The sequence below is a fragment of the Spea bombifrons genome, chromosome 8 (genome assembly GCF_027358695.1).
Source record: "Spea bombifrons isolate aSpeBom1 chromosome 8, aSpeBom1.2.pri, whole genome shotgun sequence".
NCBI lineage: Eukaryota > Metazoa > Chordata > Amphibia > Anura > Pelobatidae > Spea > Spea bombifrons.
In genome coordinates this window covers 21550588-21568995 of record NC_071094.1, presented here as the reverse complement: position 1 = coordinate 21568995, position 18408 = coordinate 21550588, and the positions used below count along the sequence as shown (strand labels likewise).

The 18408-nt window shown below is 43.5% G+C and overlaps 1 pseudogene; it reads right to left on the bottom strand.

The window, feature by feature from the left end:
* Positions 1–1094: 1094 nt before the first annotated feature.
* On the bottom strand, positions 1095–18022 carry LOC128503834 (zinc finger protein 106-like; annotated as a pseudogene).
* Positions 18023–18408: the final 386 nt, after the last annotated feature.

The following is an 18408-nucleotide window of genomic DNA, read 5'->3' as shown; positions in this document are numbered from 1 at the left end:
TACCAGGAGATCGAAAAGGGCATATGTTGAAAGAGGGAGGATTCGGGTGTGAAGGGGATATACTTATCAGTGAGGGTCTGAACATGTGTATGAACGAGCTTCCAAAAAGGGACTATGCGTGGACAATTCCACCATAAATGATGGAGCAGAACACCTCCAGCACTTATCCAACACATTGGGATTGTAACACGCTGCCGTAGGGGGGGCCTATACCATAAAGCCAACAATTTGTATGACGTTTCTTGGTCCCGATTACTAAGAGAACAGCGGTGCGTCAGGACACATATCTTTACCCACTGCTCCTCTGCGAGGGTGACCTGCAGCAACATCTCCCACTTGCCCATGTAATCTGGGGGAATGGGATCCCTTAAAACCTGGTGCCTCCGTTACAAGGAACGGAAAAAGTTACAAAGCGGAGTGTGTTTGAAAGAGCACCATATTCCTTAAATAGAGCTAATGAGGCTAATAAATGTGAAGGGGTTTAGAGAATACCCCTCTTTGTCTCATTAGAGATTTTTACCTTTAGCTCTCAGCAGCGAGGTGAATTAGTGTAGGACTCGCCTAAGAGGTTTGCCGTGACGTGGCAGGCGAGCTTCCATTTTAATGGCCATTGGAGTGAAACTAAAAACCTCCATTTGTCTAAATAAGCACAGGTGTTTGGGATAGTGCGCAGGTAACTATTTTTCGGTGTTTGTTCTATGTATTTTGGGCTGATGAATACTATAGCCGTTGCTGCCGCCCAAGAATGATGGGAGTTTGAGCGCAGGGCTTTCTTCTGTGTGTTTGTGTTTCAATTTTGTATCTCACAGCCGGGTTGCTATTGCTGCCGCCCACCCCATGTGGTCCCTATTAAGGGCTAATAAATGTGTAGGGGTTTAGAGAATAACCCTCTTGGTCTCATTAGAGATTTTTACCTTTAGCTCACAGCAGCGAGGTGAATTGTGTAGTGTAGGACTCGCCTACGAGGTTTGCCGTGACGTGGCAGGCAAGCTTCCATTTTAATGGCCATTGGAGTGAAACTAAAAACCTCCATTTGTCTAAATAAGCACAGGTGTTTGGGATAGTGCGCAGGTAACTATTTTTCCGTGTTTGTTCTATAGAGCTAATGAGGTCCTGGGCTGCGAAATAGTAACAAAGAGGTCATCAGCATAACCCAGGAGCTCATGATGGGTCCGCCCAACCTGTAAACCCCTGATGTCCGGGTTCATTCTAATGGCTTGGATGAGGGGTTCTGATGAGAGCACGAAAAGCAGTGGCGACAAAGGACAACCCTGTTCAGTCCCATTTCTTATACAGAAAGGTTTGGGAGCCATTATACAGAAAGGTTCGGGAGCCTTTAATGCGGAGCCTCGCCAAGGGGGTTGTATACAAGGAATGTACCCAGGTCAGAAAACCTGAGCCAAATCCCATGTGCCGGAGTGTAGTCAACATAAATGTCCAGTCCACCCTGTCAAAGGCTTTCTCCGCATCTGTGGATAGATGGCCGGAGTACAGGTGTGCTTTGTGTAATGTAACAGACTAAGGGCTAGGATGGTACCATCTGGCCCGTCTGCTCAGGATGTACCAGTGAAGGTAAAAAGTGGTTTCATACGATTCCCAAGTGTTTTAGCTAAGAGTTTAAGGTCAGAGTTAAGGAGTGAAATAGCGTGGTAACTACCGCAATGTTCAGGATCCTTACCCTTTTTGGGGATGAGAGTGATTAATGCCGTCATAGTGTGGGCATGAATCTGCCCACCTTCCAGAATAGAGTTGAAGGCGTCCACAAAGTGCGGACCCAGCAAGTCTTGGAAAAGGTAGCCCATATAACTCAGAGGTAGCCCATCCGACGCGGACACTTCCCAGCCTGAGAGGACTTAATGGCCAACACAAATTCCGAGAGGGTAATGCGAGCGTCTAAAACTGCCGCATCTTCAGCGGAAAGTCCCCCACGGAGCGTGCGCCTCAGATAGTCCGCTAGCCTGAGATCACCAGAGGGGGAAAGCGGGCCGTGCCTCGGGGGGTCAAGGTTATATAAGCCTGTGAAGTAGTCAAGAAAGCTACGTGAGATACCGGAATGGAGGAGACGTAAGCGGCCGTCTGCTGACCGGACTTTAGGGATATAGGTAAGATGTCGGGCCACATGAAGAGCCCTCGCCAAGTATTTCCTGGGGTTATCCTGAAGTATTTCCTGAAGGTCATTTCCTGGGTTTATCCCCATGGAACAAAGCTATACTCCGTAAGTAAGACCTATTGAATTTATGATTCAATATACAGTATCTCACATTTTTGTAAATATTTTATTTTATGTAAAGTAGTGAGTGTACAGTCTGTATAACTGTAAATTTGCTGTCCCCTTAAAATAACTCAACACACAGCCATTAATGTCTAAACCTTTGAAACAAAAGTGAGTACACCCCTAAGTGGAAATGTCCAAATTGGGCCCAAAGTGTCTATTTTGTGTGGCCACCATTATTTTCCAGCACTGCCTTAACCCTCTTTGGGCATGGAGTTCACCAGAGCTTCACAGGTTGCCACTGGAGTCCTCTTCCACTCCTCCATGACCACATCAAGGAGCTGGTGGATGTTAGAGACCTTGCGCCCCCCCCCTTCTGTTGGAGGATGCTCAATAGGGTTTAGGTCTGGAGACATGCTTGGCCAGTCCATCACCTTTACCCTTAGCTTTTTTAGCAAGGCAGCGGTCATCTTGGAGGTATGTTTGGGGTTGTTATCATGTTGGAATACTGCCCTGCGGCCCAGTCTCCGAAGGGAGGGGATCATGCTCTGCTTCAGTATGTCACAGTACACGTTGGCATTCATGGTTCCCTCAATGAACCATGAATGCCAACATGTACTCCCCAGTGCCGGCAGCACTCATGCAGGCCCAGACCATTCAGTCCGTGGGTTTAGAGAAGGTTTTTGAGCAAATTTTTTTCCCCGGATGTATACAGTGAGGTCTAAAAACTCGATTTGATTCCTATTAATGCAAGAGGTAAAGTTTAAGTTGTGTTGATTCGGATTAACATAAAGATTAAGTTGCGAGTGGTACGTATTTCTTAAGGAAGAAATCCACATATTGAGAAGTGTTGCTGGTAAGCAAATTGATTCCACTGACAATTGGTCTACCTGGAGGGGTAGTTATACTCTTATGAAGTTTTGGCAAGAAGTAAAAAAACTGCTAATTTTGGAAATTCAATGTTCAAAAAATTGTATTCATTTGTATTGAGGATCTTATTGTTTTTTCCGAACTGTAATAAACATCTAAAAAAAAAAAAAAATGTATAAAAAAGCCAGTATAACCCTTCTGCCCCCGTTCACAACCCCGAAACCCGTTAAGCCATAGGCAAAAAAATTGTACAAAAAATGTACACCTTATAGCAGTGATGGCGAACGCGTGGCACGCGTGCCGCTGTTGGCACGCCGAGCCGTCTCTGTGGGCACGCTGTGACTACAGTCATACACTGTAGTCTCGCGCAGGGCCGGTCTTTGGGGTGTGCGACCTGTGCGACCGCACAGGGCGCCACACTCCAGGGGGCGCCGCCGCGGGGTCCGACGCCGCCGCTCATCAGGGGGGTGCCAACTTGCGGCACCTGGCACCCCTCCAGAGACGGACAGTAATGTCCGCCGCTGGAGGAGCAGGCTCGCAAGGTATCGAAGGTATCGAAGGTCTTTAACAGATCTACGGCTCCCTTGAGTGATTTTAAGCCGGGTTGAACAAACAAAACAAAAAATGAGTGCTAAGCCCGCGAGTATCGTGTGTACTCTGGGTGTTTATACTTGCTACCTTGCCTTATCGTGTACCTGACTTCGGACTGTTTCCTGACTTCGCTCCTGTGCTGCCTGCCTCGACCTTGGATTGATATTTGGATTTTGCTCCCGTGCTGCCTGCCCTGACCTAGGATTGTCTTTGGATTTTGCTCCTGTGCTGCCTGACCTGACCTCGCTATCTCCTGACCTCGATTCTCTGCCTCTGGCCCTATTTGGTTCTTCCGCCTTGGACTTACACGCTCCGCAACTTGTACGTCTCTGCATAGTGGGTCCACTACTGGTGTTATCTAGGTCCCGACTTAACAGTGTTGGCACTTTGAGGTCTGCAACCTGTTTTGATGCACTCAGGCCCAAAAAAATTCGCCATCACTGCCTTATAGTATGCTCCCTGGGGCTGGTAAAGTATGGAAAATCTATATAAATTAGGTATTTCTAAAATCAGGACACCTGAATTGATAAACTTGGAGGGGGTTTTCCATCACTTTACCTAATTTTGTGAGGATTCAGGAATTCACGAATATTCGTCCGAAGAGAAGACAGGACCAGGCGAATATTCGCGGAATACGAAGTTTTGTTCTTTTGCCGAAGACGAACACGAAGAGCCCCCTGGTGCCCAAGTCTAGTGAAAACCTCTATATAATTGTAAGCTTGCGAGCAGGGCTCTCTCCACCTAATGTATCGGTTTGTCTTAGTCTGTCAGTTCTTCTCTTGTCATACCTCTTGAATATATGTATTGTATTAAGCGTTGTGTAAACTGTTGGTGCTATATAAATAATAGATGATAATTTTTATGTTCAGGGAAAAATGTGTCTAGTTTTCAAAAATATATGGTTTTATTCGGCACATTGAGTTGGCCAGGCTCAAAGATGTACCAAATAGGGCAAGGGCAAACCAATGCATGGGTGGTATCACTGTACTCGGGAGATGTTGCTGAACACATATTGGGATGTTGTGTGACAGTGACAGTGACAGATACCAGGACCTGTTAAATCATACCTGAAGTAATATGTGTGTGAAAAAAATGACTACCACAAAGTTTGACAAAGACTGGTGGTAGAATTAGTGCATGGAAAGTTAAAATACTGGCATTTGAAATACCCTGGGGTGTCGAGTCTTCAAAACTATATGGTTTATGGGGTAAATTGCATTGGCCAGCCTCAAAGATACCAGAAAAAGCACATGGGGGAAGAATTACCAGATGTGGAAAAATGGTTTTGAAATAGCAAAATGTACTTATTGCCCCATAACTTGCAGAAAAAAAGCAAAGGAACATAAAAACATTGGGTATTTCTAAACTCAGGACAAATAGAATCTATTTAGCAGGTTTTTTTTCATTAACTTTTATAGATGAGTAAAATATTTTTCAAGTTAAAGTCAGAAAGTCATTTTTCCTAAATGTTTCACCATATTTTATACTTTTTTTATAGTAAATGATATGATACAATCAAAATGACATCTAAAGAAAGCCCTTCTTGTCCTGGAAATTACAGCTAAACACGAGCACCACAGAAATGTTAAACCAGCAATTGTCACGGAGGGTACAAAAAAATAAAATCTGCCATTGTCACAAAGGGGTTAATCTTCCATCAATCTGGACGCAGGTATTTTATATTAGTTTACAGATATACAATGTCTTTGTTCAACTATAAAATCCACCTTCATCATTAATTGTATTCAAACAAACAAAAATTGCAGTCAATTTCTTCAACAGAATATGAGGAAGCAAAAAAGAATGGGAACAGCGCAGAAATAAGACAAAATAAAGAAATTCAAATATTCCTTCTTTTATCCCCAAACTCCTTGAGGCAGTTGTATTAAAGAAAATGACAATATAGGGTGATACATTAGGGATGGATGTGGCCCTCTAGAACATAAAAATATGTACTTGATTATTTGTAAAAAACACCAAACATTTGATTTATCTCCAAGTATACAATGTTGATCCGTTTTCCTGACATTGACGCAACTGAATTTATAAAAAACACATTAAGTACGAAGGTGATGTTTGATATATACACAAATGGCCTATAATATAATTCATAATACTGGACACCAAGGAGGCTGTAATACTGGAAGGATCAGCGATGTAAGATCCTGTATAATAGTAGACTAGATAGGTAGTCTAAGAGCGGTGTGACTACCCAAATACCTTTCTGATCTTCACACACCTTTGAATCCACGGAACAGCCGGAAATGTTAAGAAATTCGGAAGGAAAAGTACCAGGATTCAGCAGAAGCAAATAGCACAATACAGGAACCAACAGACACAAGGCGATATCACAGGAAAAAGCAGGATGTATTCTGAATGCATGCTCCCCAACTGTCCCGATTTGGGCGGGACAGTCCCGATGTCCCGCTTTACTACGAGGGGGGGGGCACAGCCACCCGATCAGCAGCTGCAGGACTAGTTGGGAGATCACAATCTCCCTCTAGTCAGCACAACATTAGGGAGCACAAGGTCTGTCACTTCAGACCTCGCTTTACTGCTCCCTAATCACTCAGGGATATGACATCGTACCCCTACGCTCTGTATCAATAGCCGGTGCGTAGTGATGAGGAAGCAGTAAAGCGAGGTCTAAAGTGATGGACCTGGCGCTTCCACCACAGGATGAAGGAAGATGAAGAGATGGGGAGAAAGGGGTGTAAGGGCAGTGTATGTGTATATATGTGCGTGTTTGTAAGCTTGTGTGTATGTATGGGCAGGTGTGTGTAAGAGCAGTATAGGTATTTGCAAGTGTATATGTGTGTGTAAAGGTAGTGTATGTGTATATGTGTGTGTATAGGCAGGTGTGTTTGAGGGCAGTATACATGTATATGTATGTGTAAGGGCAGTGTGTGTGTCATGATCCTACCCATGCTGTGGAGCTGCATATCTCACTCTTGTTTGTTTCCCTGTTTTGCTTCAATCCATTCCTGGATTTTCCTTTGCTCTGTTCTGATCTCCCATTCCTTGCGTCTGCTTCAGCTCTTTGCTTCAGCTCTGTTTCCTTCATAAGGTGTGCCCCACGCATGTGTTCTGTTTGTCTCAGTCTGCAGTCTACAGGTATGTCTCAGTGCTACGTGTTTGGATTACATGTTTGGTTTGTTTCGTACCTCTGTCAGCAGGGATAAGCGTTAGGACCCACCATCATTGGGGTACTTTGGCGTAGTGGTGGGCTAAGCATATTATGGCCATAAGATGTGACGGAATCTCCAATAGTTATCATTCAGTCCTAGGCTAGTTCCTGTATTTATGTGTGTCAGTCTGATGTAACCTGTATCCCCGGCAGCGGGGTGTCCTGTCCTGTATCCCCGGCAGCGGGGTGTCCTCTCCTGTTCCCTGTTGTGCCCTGTATTATGTATATCTTGTCTGGTTATGTTTATTCCTTGTCTTGTTCACTGTTGTGCCCTGTAACATGTATATCTTGTCTGGGTATGTTTCGTGCCTGGTCTCCCTGTCCCTTGCTTGTTATGTTTCTGCTATATTTCTCTGCTTAGCTTCCATACTCCCAGCCTGCAGCATCCCGCACGTGAGTCTTGTGTGATGTCTCATGCCTGTTCCAGGGTGCCTGCAGGATTTCACTTTGTTCTGGACTACATCCGCTGCTATATCAGGGCGCTGGTGTTTGGCTGCACAACCCTAGATACTCAACACCCAGGTGAGTGCAGTTACCCTGCATCAGACCCTGTCCATCTCCGCTACCGCGCAGTGACTCCTGAACTCCATCTTTGGGTGTACTGGGTCCTTTCAGTCATCAGCATGGAATGAAAGAAGGGATAAACACCAGGTGAGTGAATAGAAATAAAAATATATATATACTCCTCCTCACAGTACTGCCGCAGCCCAAGATAACACTCCTCTCAGTGTTCAACAGAAGACAATACAAACATAGGGGCGCATGTACATGTGGGAAAAAAGAAAAATAATAATAGTGTGATAATGTATGATACAAAAAATTATATGTAAGTGTTGTGAATGCACTCACAAAACGTAGAAGGTAAACAGGCTCTTCAGAATAAAATGTTTCTTTTATTTCTTCATATTTCTAAAATATCCAAATAAAAGAGAGAAAAAACCAATGGTGCAGTATTTTCTTATAATGGTTTAAGAAAAGTTGGATTGCACTTACAAGATAGTCGATAAAATCAGGCACTTCAGTATAAAGTCCACGGGTACAAATGAAAAGTCCTTTGAATAGTCCTCAACGCGTTTCGCCTTTAGGCTTCCTCAGGAGAACAATAAAAGGTTATATCCGCAATGAGAGTTCGTGAAAATGAGCGTCTATTTATACGTTAAATCCATGTTCCGTTCTGTCCATTCCGTCCGTCGTCTTCATTTCCGGGTGTGTTGTCATCACGTTCCTTCCGTCGTTGCTAAGCAGCCGGGATGTTATTTCATTCTGTTTATGCCGTCGTCTTCGCTTCCGGGTGTGTCGTCATTCCGCTCTCTCCGTCGTTGCTAGGCATCCGGGACGTTGTGTTTGATTCCATCTTTGGGTGTGTCGTCATCACGTTGCCTCCGTCGTTGCTAGGCTGCTTGGACGCTTATTCTTGTGTGTCTATCCGTAGCTCCTCCCGCTGGATAAATATGCATCTTCTCGCTTTCTTAGTGTGGAGAGTCACCGATTCGTTATTTTAGTCATAATGCTCGTTTCGTAAATATTTTATGGGGGGAGAAAAGGAGACATATCAGGGATCTAATCATGATGTCTATGTAGATCCACACAATATGTAGGAAAAAAACGGGGACGGTATGTATAAGGAAATATAGGTAAAAATCCACATAGAGTGGAGAAAGAAAAGGTAGTATTGTAAACCCAGACTGGGTTAGTATTCTAAGATTGGAGATAACAAATAGCATTATATAAGATGTGAATATAGAGAGACATATGTTAAGATATTATAAACTTATTATTTTTATTTAAATTCCTGTTTTTATAATGATAAAATTTTATATTTAATATTTAAATTCATATTTAAAATTATTAAATTATTTCTAATAAAGTGCTAAAAAAATAAATTACTATATGATGATAAGATGATGGTATAGAGATAAATGAATAAATAAAAATATACATATATATATATATATATACATATATATATATATATATTGATGAATGTCCAGATCAGTATATTAATAAATTAATCTATAAAAGTATGTATATATGTTGAATGTCCAGATCAGTATGTTAATAAATTAATCTATAAAAGTATATATATTGATGAATGTCCAGATCAGTATATTAATAAATTAATCTATAAAAGTATGTATATCCAAATCGGTATTCAGGCCACCTCTTTTGTAAGTCTGAAATTTAAAAATCCACTCTGTCTCTTTTTTGGACAGAGCCGAATTTATATCACCTCCTCTCCAGTGTGTTCTAACCAAATCTATGCCTAATATCTTGAAATCTCGTAATGAGAACATTTCACATGTATTACAGTGCCGAGGTACACTACGTTTGGTGTTATAGTTCCGTATTCCCCCCAGATGTTCTAAAATTCTGACTTTGAGTTCTCTTGAGGTGCGGCCAATATACTGTTGGCCGCATTTACATTCCAATAAATATATGACATTTTTGGTGTTACAATGAATAAAATCTTTTATTTGATATTCTTTCCCTGTGTTGTTACATTTGAAACCAGGAGATTTTTCTGTGAGAAAGTGATGATGGTCTTTCTTTTTATCTATGCTAGGTAGTGCACTTGGGGCCAATATGGTTTTTAAATTAGCTAATTTTTTATAAATGACTTTTGGTCTGTCTGGTAAATGACCCTGTAGTATATCATCTTCTTTCAAGATAGGCCAACACCTGTTAAGGGCTTTTTTGATTAGAGGAGCTCTATCGTTATACTGGGTTAAAAAAGAAAAATCATAGCCGTCTTTGTTTATTTGTTTTTTATTGTGATTTATAAGGTCTTCTCTTCCCCTTTTTTGTACTGTATGTAGGCTTTCTACTAGGAGGTCTTTTGGATAATTTCTTTCCTTGAATTTATTTAATAGAAGATGGCTTTGAGATATAAAATCATCTTCATTAGTACAATTCCTGCGTATTCTAGTAATTTGACCCTTTGGTATGTTTCTGAGCCAGCTTGGATGATGGCGACTCGAAAAATCGATAAAACTATTGCCGTCTGTAGGCTTGAAGAAAGTCTTAGTGTTTATTTTGTTGTCCTTAATAAATAAAGTGAGATCTAGAAAATCTATTTGTTGTTTGTTTATGCATGATGTAAATTTGAGATTATATTTATTATGGTTGATGTATGTTATAAAGTCGTTTAAATTTTCAATATTTCCTTGCCATATTATGAGTATATCGTCAATGTACCTTTGCCAGAGAACCAGACCATCAGCATGGACCCAGTTCCTTACAGTATGTGTATATATGTGTGTGTGAGAGAAGTGTATAAGGGTCCTGGGAGGGAGGCAACCATTAGACTTTTTCTTAATTAAAGAAAAAAATCTCTGCTGCTGTTGACTACTCTTCCAATGATACTCAGCCAGCATTATGGTGGACACCTGGCTGACTGAGATTCATGGGAATTGTAGTTCACAGCTAGCATCTGCAGCTTTACTGTTGACTGCACTTCCCATGTTGCTCCAAAAAATTACTTGATTCGTTGCCGGGAACCTGAGTGACATTGTCTGTAACATCCCCAGGAATAGTCCGTACGGCAGCTGGGCCAGAATTCCAGAGCCTCAGCTGGGTAAAACCAGGTTTCCCAAATGAGCTTCCTCTCTGTAACAACCTCTGTAGGGCAACAGACGTCTGTAGCGACTCAGTTCCAAATGTGGGCGGGCATTGCCACGGTTCCTAACCGCTTTAGAGTTTCATGGATTTGCAGCCAAGTCCCGGTCAGGCCCATGGAGAGTTTCCAGCCATGAAGAACCCCCATAGCTGGCTAGTCCATGGGAGTCGGGTTAGGGCAGACCAGAAGGGGTTTCCCGGTCACCCTGCGCCCCTTATGAGAACAGGGTGACTTAGACATAAGAGGGGATTGGGAGTCTCCATGAATCCATCATGGCCCCCCTCCCAAACCTATCCCCATGTGTGCTCAGCCTCAGGGGGTTACCGTGACAGTGTACAACTTTATTTGTAGAGGTAACTTGGGGTCCTTACCATGGACACATTAATATTATAGTGTTTTGTTTCTCCTCCACTTCCGCTGTGATAAGTGTTCTAGCAGTAGCTAGGGAAGTTATACTTCAGGATTGGTTGAACACAGACTTATTTATTTAATAACTATTATTAGTTATTAACTTTATTTCAGGACTTCTAAATGGACTGGCTGGATGACACATTTTGGCATCAGATCAAAGTACCTTTCAATATACTGTATATGCTGGTATAGTGGTCAGCTTTGAACTAGACTAGGGGACCCTGCAGGATGATTATCATGATTTGATTGTTGGGGCAACATTACATTGCATTGAGAGTTGGGGAGAAATATTAAATGAAGGAAATTACTCAGAGTACTTTAATATGCTTTCTCCTGTCATAGGGGGTATCCCTTTAGAAATCATAGTTAGTATAACCAAATATAATGTTAGCAGGGGCGTAACTAAAAACCACAGGGCACCGGTTCAAATATTGCCCCGGGGCCCCCAACTTCACCAAGCAACATGTCCCACAGTGCCACGTTTGTCCCCAAACAACTTGTGAGTACCTCCTTTGCCCTCAGCTTGTTAGTGCCACTTTTACCCCAAGCAGCTTATCAGTGCCCCAAGACTGCTTCTTTGCTCAAGTTTGTCAATGCTCCATGAGCTTCTGTGCCATATTGTAACTATGTGGTACTTACCTTCCGTCCGCCCGAACCGCCGTTCCACTGAAGTCCCTGGACGCCTGTAGCCGCTGGCAGGTCTCCTCAACGCCACCTTCTGTCGGCACGCGAGCGCCACCATGTGACCTCACTTACGCGTTCCAAGCCTTCGTTTCATGAAGGGCGGGAAATTCAATTAGTATGTCTATTTAAACCTGGCTGTTGCACTAGATCAGTGCCTGTGATAGTGCCTTGTGCATGTTGGCTGTGCTTATTAAATTTCTAACATTGTGATTTTGGCTTACGACCTTGGCTTGTCTTTTGACGTTCCTGTCTATCTCCTGCATTTGCAAACATGCAAAAATCCACTTGGGGGCGCTCGTGTAAACTGGTTTGAGTTATATGGGAAACAGAAAATCCTGATAGTGTAGAGATTAAAACAAATTATCTCTTGGTGGATAACTTTCAATCTATGCACTCACAACATATATATATATATATATATATACGTTGATCTAGATCCAATCAAATCAAGCCTCGGAATCCGTGTATGACGTGTATATAAGAAAACACAAACATAAAGATCCAATGGTGTAGTAACGTTTTAAGTTTGAAAACGCCGGGGTAGGGATACACTTACAATTAGGATGATGTATATTGCCCGTAGCTCCCGGTTACCATCCGGTGGTTGTTGCGTCTTCCTTTGCAGCTGGATACTCTGGATTACTTTGTAGCCCAGGTTCAGGAGGTATTTGTATATAGAAAAGAGTGACTATAGATTGTACCACCAAAAGGGTTGTGGTGTATAAAATATTTTATTCTGGATCCAAGCCAGTATTAAAATAAGACTAAATTTGCGTATTAACAACAAGAGGTTATTATTGTTACGCATAAAAAGTCATAAAATCCTAAGTAAAAAGTCCATATAAAAGTCAAGTGAAAGAGCTCTTTAAACCATCCACTCTACGCGTTTCGCCGGTTTGGCCTCCTCAGGAGTGTCTGCTGTAGTCCTTCGTCTGCCTTTTATGTGTGAGGCACCATCTTTACTTCGTCGACGTTCGCGCGTCAGCGTGTTTTCCCCCGCCGGATGTCGTCTGTCTTCAGTGGTCTGCGGCTCTTTTCAATCATCGTATGGAGACCCAAGGTAAGTATTTGGATACAGAGAGAGAGAGAGAGAGAGAGAGAAACAGAGCAACAAATGTTCAAAACTTCAAACGAACAAAAATCTTTTTCTCCTGCAGGGCGGTATTGAAAGACCCGCAAGACGGGGATGACTGTTATTAAACAAATAATAAAATGAAAAATAAAACAAAAGTGTTCTTATTGCCTGTGTGTCTTTGTAGGTATATTAAGCATCATTAATACAAGGAAGAAATGGGAATCCTAGCCATCATGGATCTCCCTAATAAAATATCTTTAGTCCTCACCTTGGGTGTATTCTTATTTACATGATTTCATGTGTGTATAATCCTCCATGCGTTTTTCCTGGGCATTTGAATCTGGTTATTCGATGGAATTGCTACAGTCATATGTCTGTTTTGTAGAACCCCTCATGACCAATATTCCTACTCTGGTGATTAGTTTTTAGATTTTTAAATATGAGCTAGAATATCCAGCTCCATATTAAGTCCTCCGTTTTTAACTTAAAGATCCACTCGGTTTCTCGTAGTTTTCCACTGCATTGCCCCCCTCTCCAATTTTGGGGGACCCAGTCTATTCCAATTATTTTTAGAGTTTCAACAAAGAAAAGTGGACATGCATTGCAATGTCTTGGGAAATTATGTTTTATACTTTTATTTCTAATGTTTCCCAGATGTTATAATATTATTTCTTTCATTGGTCTATTTGTTCTCCCCACGTGCTGTAGGCCGCACCCACATTCAAGTAGGTATACCACATTTTTTGATGAACAGTTGATAAAATATTTAATCATATATGTGAGGCCCATCTTAGAATTGATGAATTGGTCAGTTTTTTTAGGTAGAAACGTACACATTTTACAGTGCCCACACTTATAGAAGCCTATTGGCTTGTTCCCTAAAAACATATGTGGATTATGACTGGTTTCTTGTTTCGGCAGTACACTCGGAGAGAGGACGGTCTTAAGGGACCCTGTCTTTTAAAAAATAATCTGGGGTTTATCTGGCAAAAACGTGCCCAAAATCTCATCATTTTTTTTTTTTTTTTGACCTTTAACAACCTTTTATTTATATAACGGTTCTACATTCATGAAAAAAAAAAAGGAAATATTGAGACTGTCCTGCGAGGACTGCTTTTAAGCCCACCAGTTAGTAACATCGTCGTATAAACGGATAACAGTACCCTTCTAAAGCTAACCTTATAAAAAATTGTTTTGTTTTTTTTTGGTTTTTTTTTAAATGCTGTGCCCATGAAAAGAAAATTAAATGAGATGTTTTTGGTCAGCTGCTTTAGAACACTAAAGGTTGTGTAACAAAACAATGGATTTTCAAAGCTTACCAACAACATAACCGGTTGGCGCTTTGGAAGCTGTTGCTTTGTGCGGTGATTGGCATATAGATCGGGGCCGTGGCTTGCGAGTTTTCCCGCTGACGAGGGAATGTTGCCTTTCCGAATCAAAAGACGGCCAAGTTCTGTATAACAGCTCGACGTTTTTTTTTTGCTTAAACACAAACTTCCCAATATGGGAGGAGATGCGCTTGATTCAATGTTTAATCTGCTGTCCTTGTCTGCATGCTGTTCCATGTGTCCTACCGCATCCTGCTGGAGCCCCTTCGAGCCGTGAAGGCAACAGTTTTTCCATGGGCATTTCAGCATGGTGTGATCAGTAAGCAGATGCTGCTTCAGGTGGTCCACAACACCAAATATAAGGGAGCAGCCGTGCCGACCGCAGCAGTAATTCTGCATTAGGTTCAGGCGCACAGCTTGCACACTGCCATCGTTACAACCGGTGTAGATCATGCTTTTGTGAATCGACATACACATGATCTTGTCTGAATGTCCACCGTATACTTGTAATCGATCATGGGAATGGATGTTGTGGGCATGAACCGTCTGGTCACTGGATCCGCTGAACACAAGATCTTTGACGACCGTCATGCAGCGGACGCTCTTTGTATGTCCTTCAAGAGTTCGAAGCAGGAGACCATTCCGAGCATCTCTGACTCGGATGGTAGAATCGCAGGATCCCACGAGCAGAAATCGACGAGCCCACCCTTGTGCTGTTGCCAAGCAGCTAACCGCCCAGGGACCGTGACACTCAAATACATCAATCTGCTTGTTGTTCTTAAGGGAAACAGTAACCACAGTCACTCAGGGCCTTTGTACTGAAGTCTATGGATCTTCCGGCTGTGGCTCTGCACCTGTACTGTTCCTGGTTCCCTGCTATTGTGTCCTTCCAAGTGGACTCCCTGCTATTGTGTCCTTCCAAGTGGACTCCCTGCTATTGTGTCCTTCCAAGTGGACTCCCTGCTATTATGTCCTTCCAAGTGGACTCCCTGCTATTGTGTCCTTCCAAGTGGACTCCCTGCTATTGTGTCCTTCCAAGGGGACTCCCTGCTATTGTCTTTCCAAGTGGACTCCCTGCTATTGTGTCCTTCCAAGTGGACTCCCTGCTATTGTGTCCTTCCAAGTGGACTCCCTGCTTTGTGTCCTTCCAAGCGGGCTGATTTCTGCTTGTGGTGTCTTTGTTTGCATAATCATGCACCGTGGGTTACATACTGAACCCCAAGTATCCCCTGCGCATGGGCTCCTACCCGACCTGATCACCCGAGTCCTGACAGAGTACAAAGGCCATTACAAGGAGTCTGTGGGGTTACTTTCAGTCTTCAAAGTGATAGGAGAATGCTTGCTTGAACTGTGCAAATTAATGCAAATATGGGACTCCAACTCCAATCACTCTCATGAAGACCATTCACCTACACCTGTTACATCACCTGAGAAAACCAACAAGCCTGTTACCAGTATTAAAAAGGAATCTCCTAGGAAACGTGAACCCCTTACCACAACCGAATTGCAACAAAGGCGTGCTGATGAATCTTGCTTTTACTGTGGCAAAAAGGGACACTGGATCACCCAATGTCCTCTGAAACCAGCTAAACCCTCTGTACTGATTGAACAGTCTACGTCACAAGCACAGAGCTCTCCTAAAAGGGGAAGTAGCTTTATTCCCCGGGACAGTGAACCCATGGAGTATATACCACCCCTGGTGATTCCTAATGCTTCTCAAACTCCAGTGGATGTCCAGCTGAAGCCTGATGATGATTGTTCTGTGGTGGAATGCAGCTTCTGTGATTCTACAGTCTGTGGCAGTGTGGGTTGCTCCCATATGGATGAACTTCCTATTGCTTTCTGTTCAGCCATGATTGCAACTCCTATCACTACTACCTCAGCAAAGTGTGATACACCAGAGATTACCATAGCCCCTAATATCTCCTCTGGGCTGATAGCAAAGATACATGACCCTATTCCATCTCTGAGGAAGAAGGGGCCTTCCATCAGTGCTTCCCATACCACGTCTGCCACTCCAGTTTTGAACCAGTGCAGTTCTGGTACTACCCCCCTGCCCCCAGTAGTGCCCTGGGTACAGGGCAGCTATGTGACCCCTGGTACATGGAAAGAGAAAGCACTGAATCATACCTTCGCATCAACTTCTTCAACATCCAGTCCTACTTTAACCTACGATTGCACCACAGATAACCATTCTTTTGATTGTGTTATTACCTCTAATGGCAATATAATCAGAAAGGAAGACCTGGAGATCTGTGAACAAGCTTTACCAAAAAAGAAGAAGAAGAAATCGCGTTAAGTACACCCTTCTGCTCAGTTTATTAAAGTTGTACAGATTTTGTTCAGACTGTTCGCGTTCAGTGACCGCTCCTTGGGGAGGGGGTACTGTCAGGAACCAATTTTTCGCTGCCTGAACCATGGCTTTTTCATACCTGTGGCATTTAAGTCTGCTACCACTAGTGGCTGCCCTCTGGAGCACTCAGAACTCAGTACTAGGATCAGGTGTGCCTTGTTACCTGGGTTGAGCCCTAGCAATACATCCAGCTGGGCCTTGTTACCTGGATTACCCTGCCTTTATGAACCTGCCCTGCCCTTTACTCAGGGCCTTTGTACTGAAGTCTATGGACCTTCCTGCTGTGGCTCTGCACCTGTACTGTTCCTGGTTCCCTGCTATTGTGTCCTTCCAAGTGGACTCCCTGCTATTGTGTCCTTCCAAGTGGACTCCCTGCTTTGTGTCCTTCCAAGCGGGCTGTGTGCCTTTCGTACCCTTCCAAGCGGGATGTGTGCCTTTCGTACCCTTCCAAGCGGGCTGTGTGCCTTTCGTGCCCTTCCAAGTGGGCTCCCTGCCAAAACACTTATTACCGGTATTTATTTTGCCATACTTCCGATTTCTTGCTTTGACTGTATTACCCTTATTTGCTGGTCCTGTTATATACATAAAATACACTGCATTACCTGGATTTCTGCTTGTGGTGTCTTTGTTTGCATAATCATGCACCGTGGGTTACATACTGAACCCCAAGTATCCCCTGCGCATGGGCTCCTACCCGACCTGATCACCCGAGTCCTGACAACTTGTTCACTGAAGTCAATCTGCTCGACAAACTTCTGAGTCTTGACTGAGTAGCAGCGCATGGTGCGGTCGCAAGAACCTGTGAAGAGCATCGCATACTCTCTGTGAGTCTGCGTTACCAGAAGACAATTCACTTTCGATGTATGGCCTTCAAAGACGCCCATGCACTGCCGATTCACAAGGTTATAAGCGCGGACAGTTTTGTCCGCAGAGCAGGTATAAAGCAAGCCTCCGAATATCTGGATGGCGTTAACAGAAGCATGGTGTCCTTCAAAGTTGCCTTCTGTAGGCTCTTCGTCTTCTCTGGGTTCTGATGATACGTGGGAGGAATTCTTTAACCAGGAATTCTTTGATACTCTGATTAATGCCCACATTGGGTTCCTCCGTGTAATTTGAGCCGAGCTCACGGGTGGACGTCACTTCGTCATTCGCCTCTGTACTTCTGCCCATTTTCGACGGGCCATCTGGTCTGTCGTCAGAATCAGAGTCTATCAGCACCACTTCCAACTGCCGACTTGGAATCTCCACCAGCTCGACGCTGGAATTGCTGTCACAGTTCCCTCCGCCCCTGTTCCTGCCACCCTTCTCCAATATACGTCCAAGCTCTTGGCCTAGGGACGTCGAAGTGCTGACCGCAGTCTCCTTTGAAAGTGTCCAGCCCCTAATTTTGCGTATCGGTTTACTGGTACAGGCGTCTTGCTTGGTGTCGCCGTTTTCAGGAACATGCGTGGCTCTCAATGTCTTCTTCTTGTCAGCTTTCTTCTTGGTCCTGTTAAAAGTTGATTCTGTTCGTGGCTTTTCCGGCGGACGTGGCGAGTAGTTGTTTGCTTCTTGCGGCTGGCTTCGAGACGGTCTTTCCGGGAAGACCGATTGGATTTCAGAGTTGCACATTGCTTGTTCTATGTTGGTTGATGAACAGGAGACAGAAGTCGTCGGGACATCTGAATTTGTAGGCCAATCGACGGACAGAGGCATATCGCGTTGGGAAAAACCTGGTTAGCTTCGAAAGAGACATGGTAGCTGTAGTGATTGGATATACGAAAGAGCTCTGACAAGCTGCACCTTTTCTTTTTTTACTGCTTCTCTCCAAACTGGGAATTTCTGGACAGGAGGAACCATCCCCGGTTGCCCTTCTCTTCTTTCCAGCCCCTTGTCCATCATTCTGTTCAGTGCAAGATGCACAGCTATCTGTAGCTACGTCCACCGGCGTGCTGGTTGTAAAGACACCGGCTGCACCGAAACTCACATCTTCGCTAACACTCTGCGACACGTGTGGACCGTCCGAGGCGGTATGAGTTATTTTTTTTTATTTTTTTTTCTTCTTTTAAACGTTTATTTGAAAACAAATAAATCCAACATGC